Source organism: Diceros bicornis, chromosome 19 (assembly GCF_020826845.1).
Source record: "Diceros bicornis minor isolate mBicDic1 chromosome 19, mDicBic1.mat.cur, whole genome shotgun sequence".
NCBI classification, from domain to species: Eukaryota; Metazoa; Chordata; class Mammalia; order Perissodactyla; family Rhinocerotidae; genus Diceros; species Diceros bicornis.
The window spans coordinates 20,758,283-20,771,850 of NC_080758.1; positions in this window are offsets into that span (position 1 = coordinate 20,758,283).

The following is a 13,568-nucleotide window of genomic DNA, read 5'->3' on the forward strand; positions in this document are numbered from 1 at the left end:
AAATGGATGTTTTAAGGGAAGGTTAGAGATCTGTTCAAAGATTTAGAGTGATAGGACAATAACCCCAATGCAATTTTTGTTGCCAATCGTGTGCTTTCATTTAAAGCTCAGGCCAGTGTCATAACAAAAAGGTGAGCAGCCGGGGCTGCTGAGACTATTACAAAAGCAGCAGAAATGCCTTCTGAAGTATTTTGCTCTACATATATCCAAGGTACTGCACATATTCAAGTAGTTTATAGCGTATGGGTGGTAGGTGGCAGATATTTGAGGGAATTTTTTTACTGAAGACCTTTATTTTCTTAGGAAAAAGGAAACAAGATTTGTTTGCTGCAAGTGGAGGAGGTGAAGAGAGGGTATTTCCTGGAACCACCAGCTCTGCAGTGACTAGGAGCCCGTTAGAAACGCACTCTTCCCTGCCTAGCCCAGACCTCTGAAGCAGAATCCGCAGTTTATTCCTCATCAACTAACTGAGGAATAATTTATACATAATAAGCCACATCATTTCAAGTGTCACATCTGATGAATTTTGGCAGTCATCTAGACACATGAAACCACCATGACAATCAAAACACTGAAAGTTCCACCACCCCAAAAGACTGTGCCCCTTCGCAGTCCTTCCTTCCCTCTGCCCAGCCCCTAGGTAACCATTAGTCTGATTTCTGTCACTATAGATTAGTTTACATTTTATATGAATGGAATCGTATAGTGTGCTCTCCTTTGGGTCTGGCTTCTTTCGCTCAGAACAATGCTTTTGAGACTCCCCCATGTTGTTGAGTGTATCAGTAATTCATTCTTTTTTGTTGCTGAGTACTATTCCATTCACTATCTTTTGTTTTTCCATTCACCAGTTGATGGCTGTTTAGGTTGTTTCCAGATTTTGACTACTATGAGTGCTATGGACATTCATATTTAAGTCTCTGTGAGGACATATTCTTTAATTTCTCTCTGGTAAATACTTGAGTGGAATGGCTGGATCATATGCTATGTGTATGGTTACCTTTTTAAGAAAATGCCAGTTTTCCAAAGTCGTTTTACCATTCTACATTCCCACCAGCAGTGTATGTGAATTCAGGTTAAACCACATCCTCAATAACACTTGGGACCATGAGTCTCTTTAATTTTAGTTATTCCAGTGATGTGTGGCGGTACCTCTTTGGAGTTTTAGTTTGCATTTTCCTGATGACTAATGATGTTGAGAGAATCTGCATTTTGACAAGATCCCCCTGTGCTTTATACACACAGTAAAGTTTGAGAAGCGTTGATGTAGAGCCTTGAGCAGACAGAGAAGTTTCAGCATAAGTGTTGGTGGAGGCAAAGATGAGAGCCAGGAACCGTGGTGAGCTCAGGGATGGGCAATGACCACACACTAGTGGTGACTCCATGCCACATGGTTGGGTGATTCCACAGCAGCATAAGAACAGAACTGGCATGTGGTAGGCATCTGTATTTGATCATTTATTTCTTAAACATACAATTTTTCTTCTTATTTTGAAAAACAGAGACAATTTAAAAAACTAAAATTTCCCATAAATCCATGATATAATCTTTTTTAGCTATAGCTTTGATGTTATATTAATTTCCTATGGCTTTTGTAACAAATAACCACACACTAATTTATTATCTTATGATTCTGGAGGTCAGAAGTCTGAAAATGGGCCTTATGGGGCTAAAATCAAGATGTTGGCTGAATTAAGTTCCTTCTGGAGGCTCCAAAGGAGAAGGCATACCTTGCATTTTCCAGCTTCAAAAGGCTGTCTGAATACCTTAGCTCACGGCCCCCTTCTAGCAGTGGCATCACTCCAATTTCTACTCTCCTCTCTGTCATACCTCCTTCTCTGATTCTGACTGTCCTGCCTTTTCCTTTCATTTATAAGGATCCCTTGATTCCATTGGGCCCACCCAGATAATCCAGGATAATTCCCCCATCTTGAGATCCTTAATTTAAACACATCTGCAAAGTCCCTTTTGCCAAGTAAAGTAATATATCCACAGGTTTCAGGAATTAGGATGCAGATATCTTTGGGGGCCATTATTCTGCCTACCACACATGCATTTTCTTCAAGACATATGTTTTCTATCTAATATGACAGTATTTAAATAGATATTAAATCAGAATAATTTGCAAATCCTCCCTCCCTTTCCTTGTAAGGAGAAAAGCCATTTTTATGGCTAGAGAGGAAGCTTGAAGAAGATGAGAGAAGGTCAATTAATCCACATGATAATAACACCTAATAATAATAATAGCAGTAACAATAATAATGATAATTTATTCAATTCTTAAACCAATGTTCCATGTAATTCATACATACTCGCTCATTTAATTCTTAAAATAACTCTGCTATGGTCTGAATGTTTATGTCCTCCCAAAATTCATATTTTGAAAACCTAACCCCTAAGTTGATGGTATTAGGAAGTAGGGCCTTTGGAGGTGCTTAGGTCTTGAGAGTGGAGCCCTCATGAATGGAATTAGTGCACTTATAAAAGAGACCCCCCACAAACTCTCTAGCCCCTTCACCATGTGAGGACAGAGACAGAAAGTACATCTATGAACAAGGAAGTGGGTCCTCATCAGACACCAAATCTACTGGCATCTTGATCTTGGACTTCCCAGTCTCCAGAACTGTGAGAAATAGATTTCTGTTGTTTGTAAGACACCCAGTATATGATATTTTGTTATAGCAGCCAGAATGGACTACGACAGACCTCATGAGGCTGTGTATTACCATTATCATTCCCATTTTATAGGTGTGGAACTGAAGCACAGAGAGATTAAGAAATTCACCCCAGATTATACAGGTAGGCAATTTTAGAGGCATGATTCAAACCCAGGCTTTGCAACTCAAGTGTTCACTTTCTTATGCACTGGGCTAGTCCAGGTTCTCCAGAGAAACAGAACCAATAGGGTATGTATTTAAGAGGAGATTTATGACGAATTGGCTCAGACAATTATGGAGGCTGAGAAGTCCTATAATTTGCTTTCTGTAAGCTGGAGGCCCAGGAAAGCCTATGGTGTAATTCAGTCTGAGTCCAAAGGCCTGAGAATCAGGGGAGTCAACGGTTTAAATCCCAGTCTGAGGATCAGAGAAGATGAGATGAAATGTCCCAACTCAAGCGGGCAAGCAGGAAGCAGCAGAAAGAGACAAATTCCTTCTTTCTCTGCCTTTGTGTTCTATTCAGGGTCCTCAAGGGATTGGATGACACCCACACACATCTGCTTTTTACTGAGTGTGCTGATTCAAATGCTAATCTCATCCAGAAACACCCTCCCAGACACATCCAGAAATAATATTTAATCTGGGCACCTTTTGGCCCAGTCAAGTTGGCACTAAATTAACCTTCACAGCTAGACATGGAGATAATGGAAAGAAAAAGAAAAAAGATGGAGGTGAGGAAGGATGGAGCAGGTAGCCAGAGGGTCAGTGGTGGCATGGGCAGAGAAACTATCATGACTTGGAAAATTTTAGAGGCAAAAAGAGAGAGATGAAAGGGAGGAATAATTCAGCCAGCTACTGGAGACTATCAGACTTTGGGAGGAAGTTATTAGAAGGGGGGCTTTTAGGAATTTTTCCCATTTGATGAGCAATAGAACTCTCTCCCGGAGAAACCATCGTGAAGGCCCACATTGCCCATCAGTGCATTTGGAGTTAGCTGGATCTTTGTCTCCTTTTTCCTCTTTGATGTTTTGCTGAGGGCCTAGAGGTGAGAGAAAGGGGGCCTAGTATAACTCAGGGATCTGCACTAGTTATTGTCTCTGCCGCTTTTGATTTGCTTCCTGTATTTTTTTCTTTTTTTAATGCTACATTATGAGCATTTTCCTGTAATAAAAATATTTTTCAAAACGTGACTTGAATGGCCGCCTAACATTTGTCATCCGAATGCCTCATAACTGTTTGTGTAAGCGACAATAATTGTATTGGGCCGGGATGAATGGCCTCGTTGAGCAGCAAGCTGTCCTTGGGAATCGAGGTGGTACTTGCACCCCTGAGCCCAGCTGAGAAATCCTTCCCGGCCTTGTGGTGTGTATTTGGAGTGAGGCAGTTCCTGAATGGCGTGTTGGAGGAGAAGTAGTGATGGCCGTGTAGCAATTACTGCTCCTTCCCTGCATTCTCTGTGAGAACAAAATGGACTTTTTCTCTCCTAGGGTCACAATGTGAATGTTGTCCATGTCATCGGTGTCATCAGAAAAGGCACACAAGGGGCCAGCCCGGTGGCATAGCGGTTAAGTGTGTGCGCTCTGTTTCGGCGGCCTGGGGTTCACAGGTTCAGATCCCGGGTGCTCACTGATGCACTGCTTGTCAAGCCATGCTGTGGCGGCGTCCCATATAAAGTAGAGGAAGATGGGCATGGATGTTAGCCCAGGGCCAGTCTTCCTCAGCAAAAAAGAGGAGGATTGGCAACAGATGTTAGCTCAGGGCTAGTCTTCCTCACACACAAAAAAGAAAAGGCACAGGCCCTTTGCATGGGACTTGTAGAAGCTTTAGGATTGTTATGCTGAACTAATTTCCATTAGTCCCCAAACTAGACACATTCTCAGAAATAGAAATAGGCAAACTCATCACCATTTATATTTTTATTATTATTATCATTATTTACTCTAGTAATAATGGTATTTACTGAATGTGTGCCGTTTGGCAAGCATTGCACTACATGCTTTAAATAAGTTCTCTTTTTTAATCTTCATAAGAAACCCACGAGGGAGATGCTATCCCTATTTTACAAACAAGGAAACTGAGACTCAGAGAATGTCACTTGCCTGAGCTCACATGACAAATATGTGGCGAGTCTGGCCTCAAGTTCAAGTCTATTGGATCCCAAATTCCATACCCTTGACCTTGGGCCCACTGCCACTTCCATCTGGGCCTGATTTGAATGGCATGCATGCCTAACGTATGAAGTGCCAAAGGTGACAGCTCAAGACTCTCTGCTGCTCAGATCAGGGCTCCCCACCTCTTCCCACCATCCCCTCCATTTCCAGCGGCTTCATCTTTGCTCCCTGCATCACATGCCTAGGACTAGAGCTAGACTCCTTCTTGTGGACTGGCAGTCCACCTTCCCCGCCACCTGGGGATCTGTTGCTAGGCCTCCCCAGCCCCACAGGGTGCTGTCAGATAGCAAAGCCTGACTGAGCAAACCTAGAGTTTGCCTTATTCCTCCAAAGTGGCAGAGAAAACCCTGCAGGGCTAGACCCCAGGCCAGGCCTCTTCCACTCTCCCCATCTGTGTGTTGGGGTCCAAGATCCTGCCCAACCCGGCTTTAGGTTTTTGTGTGTTACACCAATCACAACCACATCCCCCAACAGCTCATCTTTTGCATCTGTTAATAAACGTTCTGCCTTGGTTTTTAGAAATGGTTTGCAGGGAGGGTGATGGGACACAGTAAGGTACTGGGAAGATAAGATATTAGGCATTTATTATAGGTAACATTTTATAGTGCTTGCTTAATTTCCAAGTAAAAATCCTTATTACTCACATGTTCTCTAGCTGTATGCATTTCAATATTATTTTTTTATTTTCAGATTGACTATAAATTTTGTTCTTCATTGCTAAATAAGGTAACTGATGCTCGTTAAAAAGGTTTGAGTCTACCTTATTTGTATCATAAATAGGACAAGAAAAATTCTAGTATCATTGCACTAGAGGTCGAGAGAGCCAAGATCATAGGAAAAAGTGGTAATATCACTTATTACTTATTATAATTCATTAAGCTTGTAGGAAATATTTAGATACTTAATTGGCATTTAACAAGATAGCTATAGAGAGTAAATGAGACATTAAATTCTCTTCTTAAATGCCCATTAGTTTTGCTTTAGAAATTAATTGATATCTAATTCATTTGCTATCAACTATTTTATCCTTTGCCAGCTGAGAAGTTCAACACATTAATGATAAATAGAGGCAGGAGAAGGGGGAATGTATACTTACTGAGCTCTGTGTCAGCCTAATTTAAAAGGCAAAGATATTCATGGCACTTTAGTCTTATCAAAGGGGTATTGTCATTGGGCCTAGAGGGAGAGGGGCTCTGACCACATGCCCAGCTGGACCTGTCCAAACCCTCAACCTCAAAGGCCCACGTAAGGACAGTGAACTAGCAACACCTGAGGGAGCCAGAAAGCCTTTCTCCGAGGACCAGGTGAGGTACCGGCGCAAGTTCAAACTAAACTAAATGTGTGTAAATGGATCCAGGAGTGGTTATGAATGAAATGGAGTGGGCAAGGTGGCTGTTTATAAATACCTGAGGGTCAGTCCTCGGGAACTTGGAGGGGATATATTTTGTATTACTCTAGACAGTTGAGCAGTGGACTAAAATTATCGTAAGGGACAGGAAAATGAGCTCCCCAGATCCCTTGCGAGGCAAAACTGGCTGCCCCAAACACTGGGAGTGTAGTCAGCAGATCGTCAACTTCTTCAAGGTTTGTCTCAGTTGCAGAAAGCTGCCCCCAACAAGGGCACACTCTTCCTGGGGAGGCCCCCAGCCAGGGAATGATTACAGGGGGTACTGTTTCAGCCCACGTGGGACGACTCTGATGGGCCATATATGCTTCAAAAGGACCAGTGGAGTTGGCCAAGTCTTTGTGGATGCATTCTCGTTCAAACTCAATTCCACTTCCTTCCCTTCGCTTCCACAGATTTTAATGCTTTGTCAATATCTCACACACCAAACTGTCTCACAGTCTGTTTCTGGAGATCCTAATTTGTAACATATAGGGAAGGATGAGGGTGATTTTGCCCATTGTAAGTACCGTTACAGCTCCTGCCCTATATGATGGACTGCTAGGTTCCTTCAGATCCTCCCACAACCACGCCTGAGAGGCAGCAAGCGGTGTTTCTGGAGAATTCCCAGTGGCCATGGCAGGGCTTCAGCTCCTTTTGACCTTTCCTGCTGTCTATTGCTGTTGCCTCTGTCTGAAGTTAAGTCTCTTACTTATGGCAACATTTTCTCCTGTGGCAGAAATTGCCAGCCGATCACTGAATCTGTTTCTTCTTCTTTCTGGGCAAAGAACTAGACTATACTCCCCAGCCTGCCTCGCAGTCAAGTGTGGCCATGTGATTGAGGTCTAGACAATAGAATGTGACCGGAGGCGATGTGAGCCTCTTTCAGTCCTGGCCACATCTCACCCATGATCCTCCGAGAGCTCTCCTCTTCCACTGGTGGAATGCAGATGACTCTGAGACCCAAGATGGACGAAGCCTGGATCTCAACATTTGGCCAACATGGAAGGCCTGCGTCAGGAATTTCCACTCCCTTAAGTGAGAGATGAACTTCTATTGTCTTAAATCACAGAGATTTGATGGTTTATCAGTTACAACAGCTAGTGCTGGCTAAATTAAGATAGCTTCCATCAGATACCACTGCCTACTGCCAGGCATTCTGCTGGGCACTTGGGTCGTTTCCATGGATACCTGCATTTCCTACCAATCACCACTCCTGCCACTGATGAGACACTGTAGACCTAAGGTCTCAAAATGACTCCATGCTCTCAATGCACACAAGTCAAGAGAAGTTCTTAAGAATGAGAGGAGAACATGTCTTTCTCCCCTCTCTGTGTCCTTATACTTTGATGAATGGGCCTCAAAGTAATGCTAATCATACCCTAACATAATACCGAGTATCTGGAACCAGTTCTTTAGTGTTTGATTAAAGCAGATATTCCTCTCCACAGGAGGCTGACTCAAGAGGTAAACAGGATCAACATTAAACTGTATGGAATTTCCCCTTCCCTTTTGGTGACTGGACCTTGGGCTTGAGTCCTGCTCACTATTCCTGACTCTCTCTTCCTCCATCTGGAGTTTCTCCATGAGACTCCTCAGTCAGCCCTCAGTGCAAACAGACTTCTGAAGGATTGGCCTCACCAAGTTCGTACGCCTTTTTCACCACTGTATACCCAGCATTTGAAACAGTTCTTGGTGTAGAGAAGATGCACAATGATGTTTGTCAAATGAATAATGGATGTGTGAAACCGAGTAAAGAGCACAATTTTGATCAAGAGAGATATTTTACAGGCCCTGCACTATGGTCAGTCTCAGAGAAGAAAATGCGAAGCCATAGAGATAGGCAACCTTGAGAATTCTGTATTTCTGTTGCCCTCGACCCTCTCAGATACCCAGCCTGATTGCCATCTGTGATGGTTCATTTTTCTTTAAACAAATTTTATTTTCACTGAAATACTAAAACAGCTATAACCTCAAACCATAAACTGTGAAACATACTGGCCAAACACTGTGAAATCTGTACCGAAACAAGGTAAGAAGTTGATATCTCACATTTCTCCTCAGAACTTGAGCATACAGCACATTTTTCTAGAAGTAACAATTAAGATCTTAAGAGCCTAATCTAATGGTTCTTTGATGAGAGCCACATGGGTCTAGGGAGATGGTCAGATCTCTAGAGCAAGGAATATATCCCTCTAGAAATTTCCAGGGAGATGGGTCTGAAGAAGACACTGTAGAGACACACAATTCCATTTTCTCTTACCAGCTTTCTAGATGAGGCAGTTGGCAGAGGCCAGGGGAGATAAAGTAGGCAAGAAGTAGCACAGAGTTCCTATGTCAAAACTTTGCTACTCAAAGTGTGGTCTGAGGACCCTCAGCATGTGATAGTTAACTTTATGTGTCAACTGACCAGCTATGGTACCCAGATATTAGTCCAATACTATTCTAGATGTTTCTGTGAAAATATTTTTTTGATAGGATTAGTATTTACATCAGTAGACTGACTAAAGATAATTGCCCTCCATAATGCGGGTGGGCCTCATCCAATCAATTGAATGCCTTGAGAAAAAGAGTGAAAGGAAGAGGGAATTCTGCCAGCAGACTGGCTTTGGACTAGAATGGCAACTCTTCCCTAGGTCTCCAGCCTGCCAGCCTACACTGCAGATTCTGCGCTTGCCAGCCTCCAAATACGGTGAGCCAATTCCTTAAAATAAATATCTTGCTCTGTTCCGTTTCTCTGGAGAACCTGACTAATGTACCACCCAAAATATATCTGTAAATCCTCTTACCTGTGTCCTTTTTCCTACGACCTCTAGGAAGACAGGAACGTCACTATTCTCTAGGCCTCTAACTTCACAGTCTGTTCTGCTTGTGTCAGATTTTGCATTGACTAACAGATAATAAGTTTTATAAGTTGCATTTACTTGCTTCGTGTAGCTAAAATGAAAGTTCCTGAGAGGCAAAAATTGCCTAATGTACATGAGCACCAGTTTGCAGCTTCCAGTGAGGCACCTGGCTCAGTGAAGGTGAAATGAAAGTCTGGTGAAAGCCGGAATGAGTTGTTGTACTCAGTGTAAGAGAGGCGTCCGGGAGCCCATTGTTCCTTCTTGCATCAACTCTTGAAGGTCTCTTATGAAACGTACTCCAGTATCTTCAGTGATGGGGCATTGAAGTCACGTGAAATCAATTACTCTCAACATTCTACCAATAGAGTCTTTTCTACATGCCAACAAAGCAGCTGGAGTTTCAATCAATTTAGCCAACTGTAGTAAGATAACCAATGAATTGACTGGTTTGTCCCAGCAGTCCAGCTTCTGTCTTTTCACGCCATCTTCCATTGTCTTAGACTGTAGCTCTCTATATATCGTCTTTAGATACTTCATTGCGTACAACAAGAGAGAGTACCTTACTCACCTCTGGTTTTCAAACGTTCATGAATAGAAGGATGACCTGGATATCTTCTACTGCTTCTCCACATCCCCTCCCTCACTTCATCCCTGGATTCTGATTCACTGGGTAGGGAGCGGGTCCCTGGAATCTGCTTGTTTAACAAGTTCTCCCAGATTATTTCAATGTAGCTCATTCCACACTGAAAAATACTAAGGTAGAGAATCTGAGTTTCTCAACTAGATTCATTGACCAACTGAATGAATCTGGGTTAAGACAGTTATGAGGGTAACTCACTGACCTTTCCCCTGCACTTGAAAGATTATTTCCAATCATTTGAATTCCCTGGATTCAGGACTAGCTAGTCTTTGCTTGTTGGTTCAAAGGCTTCCTGAATATGGTCAAGTGACAAACTGTTGTTGTTGTCTCCAATATAAGAAGCGCACCTCTGCCGGCAGTCCCAGACACAAGGAAAGAGGCTGTTCTATAAACCCAGCTCCTCTAGTCTTGATTAAATCATTTAATGCTGAGGGAACACAAACAAAAATCGTAAAAAATCTAAGAAGGAAGACCAAGAAAGAAAGGTAATGTTTAGATTTTCCCTAGCCATCATATCATAAGAGGACACCTACATGTACCAGTTTGGTTTTGTGACAGTTTTTGTGAATGCTAACCAAAATGTAGCTAGTCAATATCATGTGAGAAACAAGCCAAAAGCTCCCAGAACCATGGCCCATGACTTCACTGATTCTTCAAACCAGACCGATGAAGCTCTATGACAGCCACAATCAACCCAGAACCAAGCTCAACTATGCTGGTTTTACAAAGCTCACCACTTGCAAATTCTGCCTTACAGTATCAGACACAACACAAGGCTTTAGATAGACAGTGAGATTCATAGCACATAGTGAAACAGAAAGTAGAGGAATGATTCCCTTGAAGCAAACATGCCAGGTGAGCGGCAGCAAACCACAACAAGAAGGCTTCTCACATTTCTGCTGCTCTGTCCATCCTCCCTGCATCAAACCCTGTTATTTCTCCCTTTATCACATCCAAATCATGACTCAAAGGTACTGATTTAAGCAAAGGTCCAAAGTCCACAGGAAGCGGCTCTAAAACAAAGCTGGTGACTAGATCTGGGTGGCTGAGAGATTCGAAGTCCACACCAACATGGAAAATAGAAAAGAGAGAGGAGGCTGCTTTTGCTTATATAAAAGGAGCATAAATATATCCTATAGTAGGTTCAACTTAAGCAAAATTATAGGCACTTGAAATTTTCTAGAATAAAATGAAAGGTGCGTCTCTAAGGAGAACTAGACCTTGAAGCCAGGAAACTTTCATAAGTACACAACACAAAGCAATAAGCTTCACGACTCAACAACTACTGGCAGAGCGCCTATGAAGTGGGTTGGGGTGTTAAAGGGAGAGACAGGAAGGAAACAAGAAAAAAAGGGTTCCTGCCCTTGAGGGGATCACTGTAGACCGGAGTTGGCAGACTTATTTCTGTAAAGGGCTAGATAGTAAATATTTTGGGCTTTGTGAACCTTATGGTCTCTGTTGCAACTATACAACTCTGCTGTCGTGTGCAAACGCAGTCACAGAAAACACGTAACTGCATGGAAATGGCTGTGTCCTGATAAAACTTTACTTACACGGCCAGGTGGCTGGATTTGACCCTTCAGCCAGTTTGTGGATTCTGGGGGGGCTTTGGACTAATAACAATAGAATTTCTGTTAATTATCTCTGCTGGAAGAAATAGAAAAGAGAGGAATTGAGTGGACCTTAATGAATAAGGAGAGAAGATTGCTATTTATTGGCAACTACTATGTGCCAGACAGGGTCTGGTCTGGGGTGAGGCAAGACAGGAGCCTAGGATGCAAAATTTAAGGAGGCGCTCACCCTCAGAACTCTGAACTGGTGCAAACCTAGTGCCAGGCTCTCTGATACGTGTTTAAATCCATTGCCTGATTTAATCCCCTCAACAACCACGTGAAATTGTTATCATTCATGCCATCACTATCCTTTTTACAGATGGAGAATGTGAGGTTCAGAGAAGTTAAGTGACTTGCTCAAGGTCACCCAGCTCATAAGTGGCAGAATTAGAATTTTAACCCAGATCTACAACTTCAACATCCATGTTCTTTGAAACGACGATTTGTAGACAAGGTACAGGATAAGGTCATTTTGCATGTTCGAACACAGTACAAACATAGACACAATGTCGTGAAAGTTCTTTGCATGTTTAAGCTTCATAAATACTTATTAAGAAATGATTGAGCAATTGTCTGAATGTTTTTGGAGTGTTAATAATCTGTGTAGAGATTATGAGTTTGGTGAAGAAGAGGTCTGAAGATGACGGTAAATCTTTGGGCTGTAGGCAGCAAAGGGCACCATCAGAAGACCGGGAGATATGGGTCAAACTCTGAGAGCTTCTCAGGGTGTCTCATGCCCTGACCCAGCTCATGGGATCCTAATGGCACCCAAGACCCAGGACACAGCTTAAGGATCCCAGGCTATGTCTCCATTCATGGTCCTGGGGCCTACACAATTTTTTAAGACCCAGTCCTTTATCCATTTATTAATCGACCAATTTTGTTCTTAGTATCCATTGAGCGCCTTCTCTGGTTCAGTCTCGATGCAAGGGGTCGGTGATGTAGAGATGACCGAACACACTCGAGGAGCTCACAGCCTAGCAACAGATGCTCTGTAGGAAACAGATATTACTAGAAGAACCAACTCACCCCACCCCATCAGCCATCAGAAGCAACTGAGAAAGGAGAATTCCACCTTTCCCGGGAATATAATCAGATGCTAAATCGTGAAGAGGAGCCTCAAAAACCTTGCTAGACCACAGTGCAGTGAAAGGAGGTACGGTTAACAGCGGATAGCACAGCCACTTCTTGTCCCTACGGGCCTGAAGGGGCACAGTTTCTTTTTAATGGAGAAATTATAATTTAAATACAGTAAACTGCACAGATCTTAAGAGTACAGTTCAAGGAGTTTTTTTTTTTTTTTGGAAGAAACTTATCTTTATGCAAACAAAAGAAGGGATATAGTTTTAAGGGACTGAGGAGGAAAAATGAGGGCAAGAAAGTGATTCTGCTTGGCATGATAATTCCCAGTGTTGGCGCCACAGACTCAAAGAGTGCCTGTGATATAGTAGGAAGCTGAGCCCCAATTGGAAGAAATAGTGGGATGACTTTATAAAGAACTGGGATATCAAATTTCCCATTTTAAACCATTTAAATGCATTTTTGCCATGGTACAACTCTTCCATTTTGCCAAATCTTCGGAAAAATCTTCTACCTGTGTAAGACTCTGTTGGAATGAGTTTTGGTGAATGTTTGTGGCTCTGTCTGTGTGTCTGGGTATAAGGGTGCATGGAAATAAAAGAAAGGATCTGAGTCCCATGTTTAGTCCACTATCCAGGTGGGAGATAGAGGGACAATATCCAAGTGCAGAGCTGGGAACAAAAATCCAGTGAACTTTCCTTTGGAACACTCACCACAATAACAATTTCACATTTCTTTGTATAATCATTGCTTATGTGCTCTCTGACCCATTGCGCAGGTTGGATTCTCTGGAAGCAAACGCTAAGATGGAGTTTGGGGTACAAGATGTTTATTAAGAAATAGGCATCAACAACTCTGGAAGGCAGGGGAAGGAGCAAGATTGGGCAGAGGAAGAAGTGAAATTGTGATGCAGGCCCAAAAAAGCCTCAGCCAACCCTGCAGGGGGCTCCAGAAAAAATAGAGCCAGAGGCAGGCTGCCCCAGGAAGGGTGTGATCTTGGGCGAAGCAGCTCCCTGCAGCTGAGATGGACGCTGAGCTGGAGGTTCTGTGCTGACCGCACTGCTCTTCTTCCTTGGAGGAATCTGGATGGTGTATCTCTGGATGGTCCTCCACACCTGCTATAGAGGATAAGTCATAAGGGAATAAAAATTGTGTCTGATTTTGCTCACCACTGTATCCA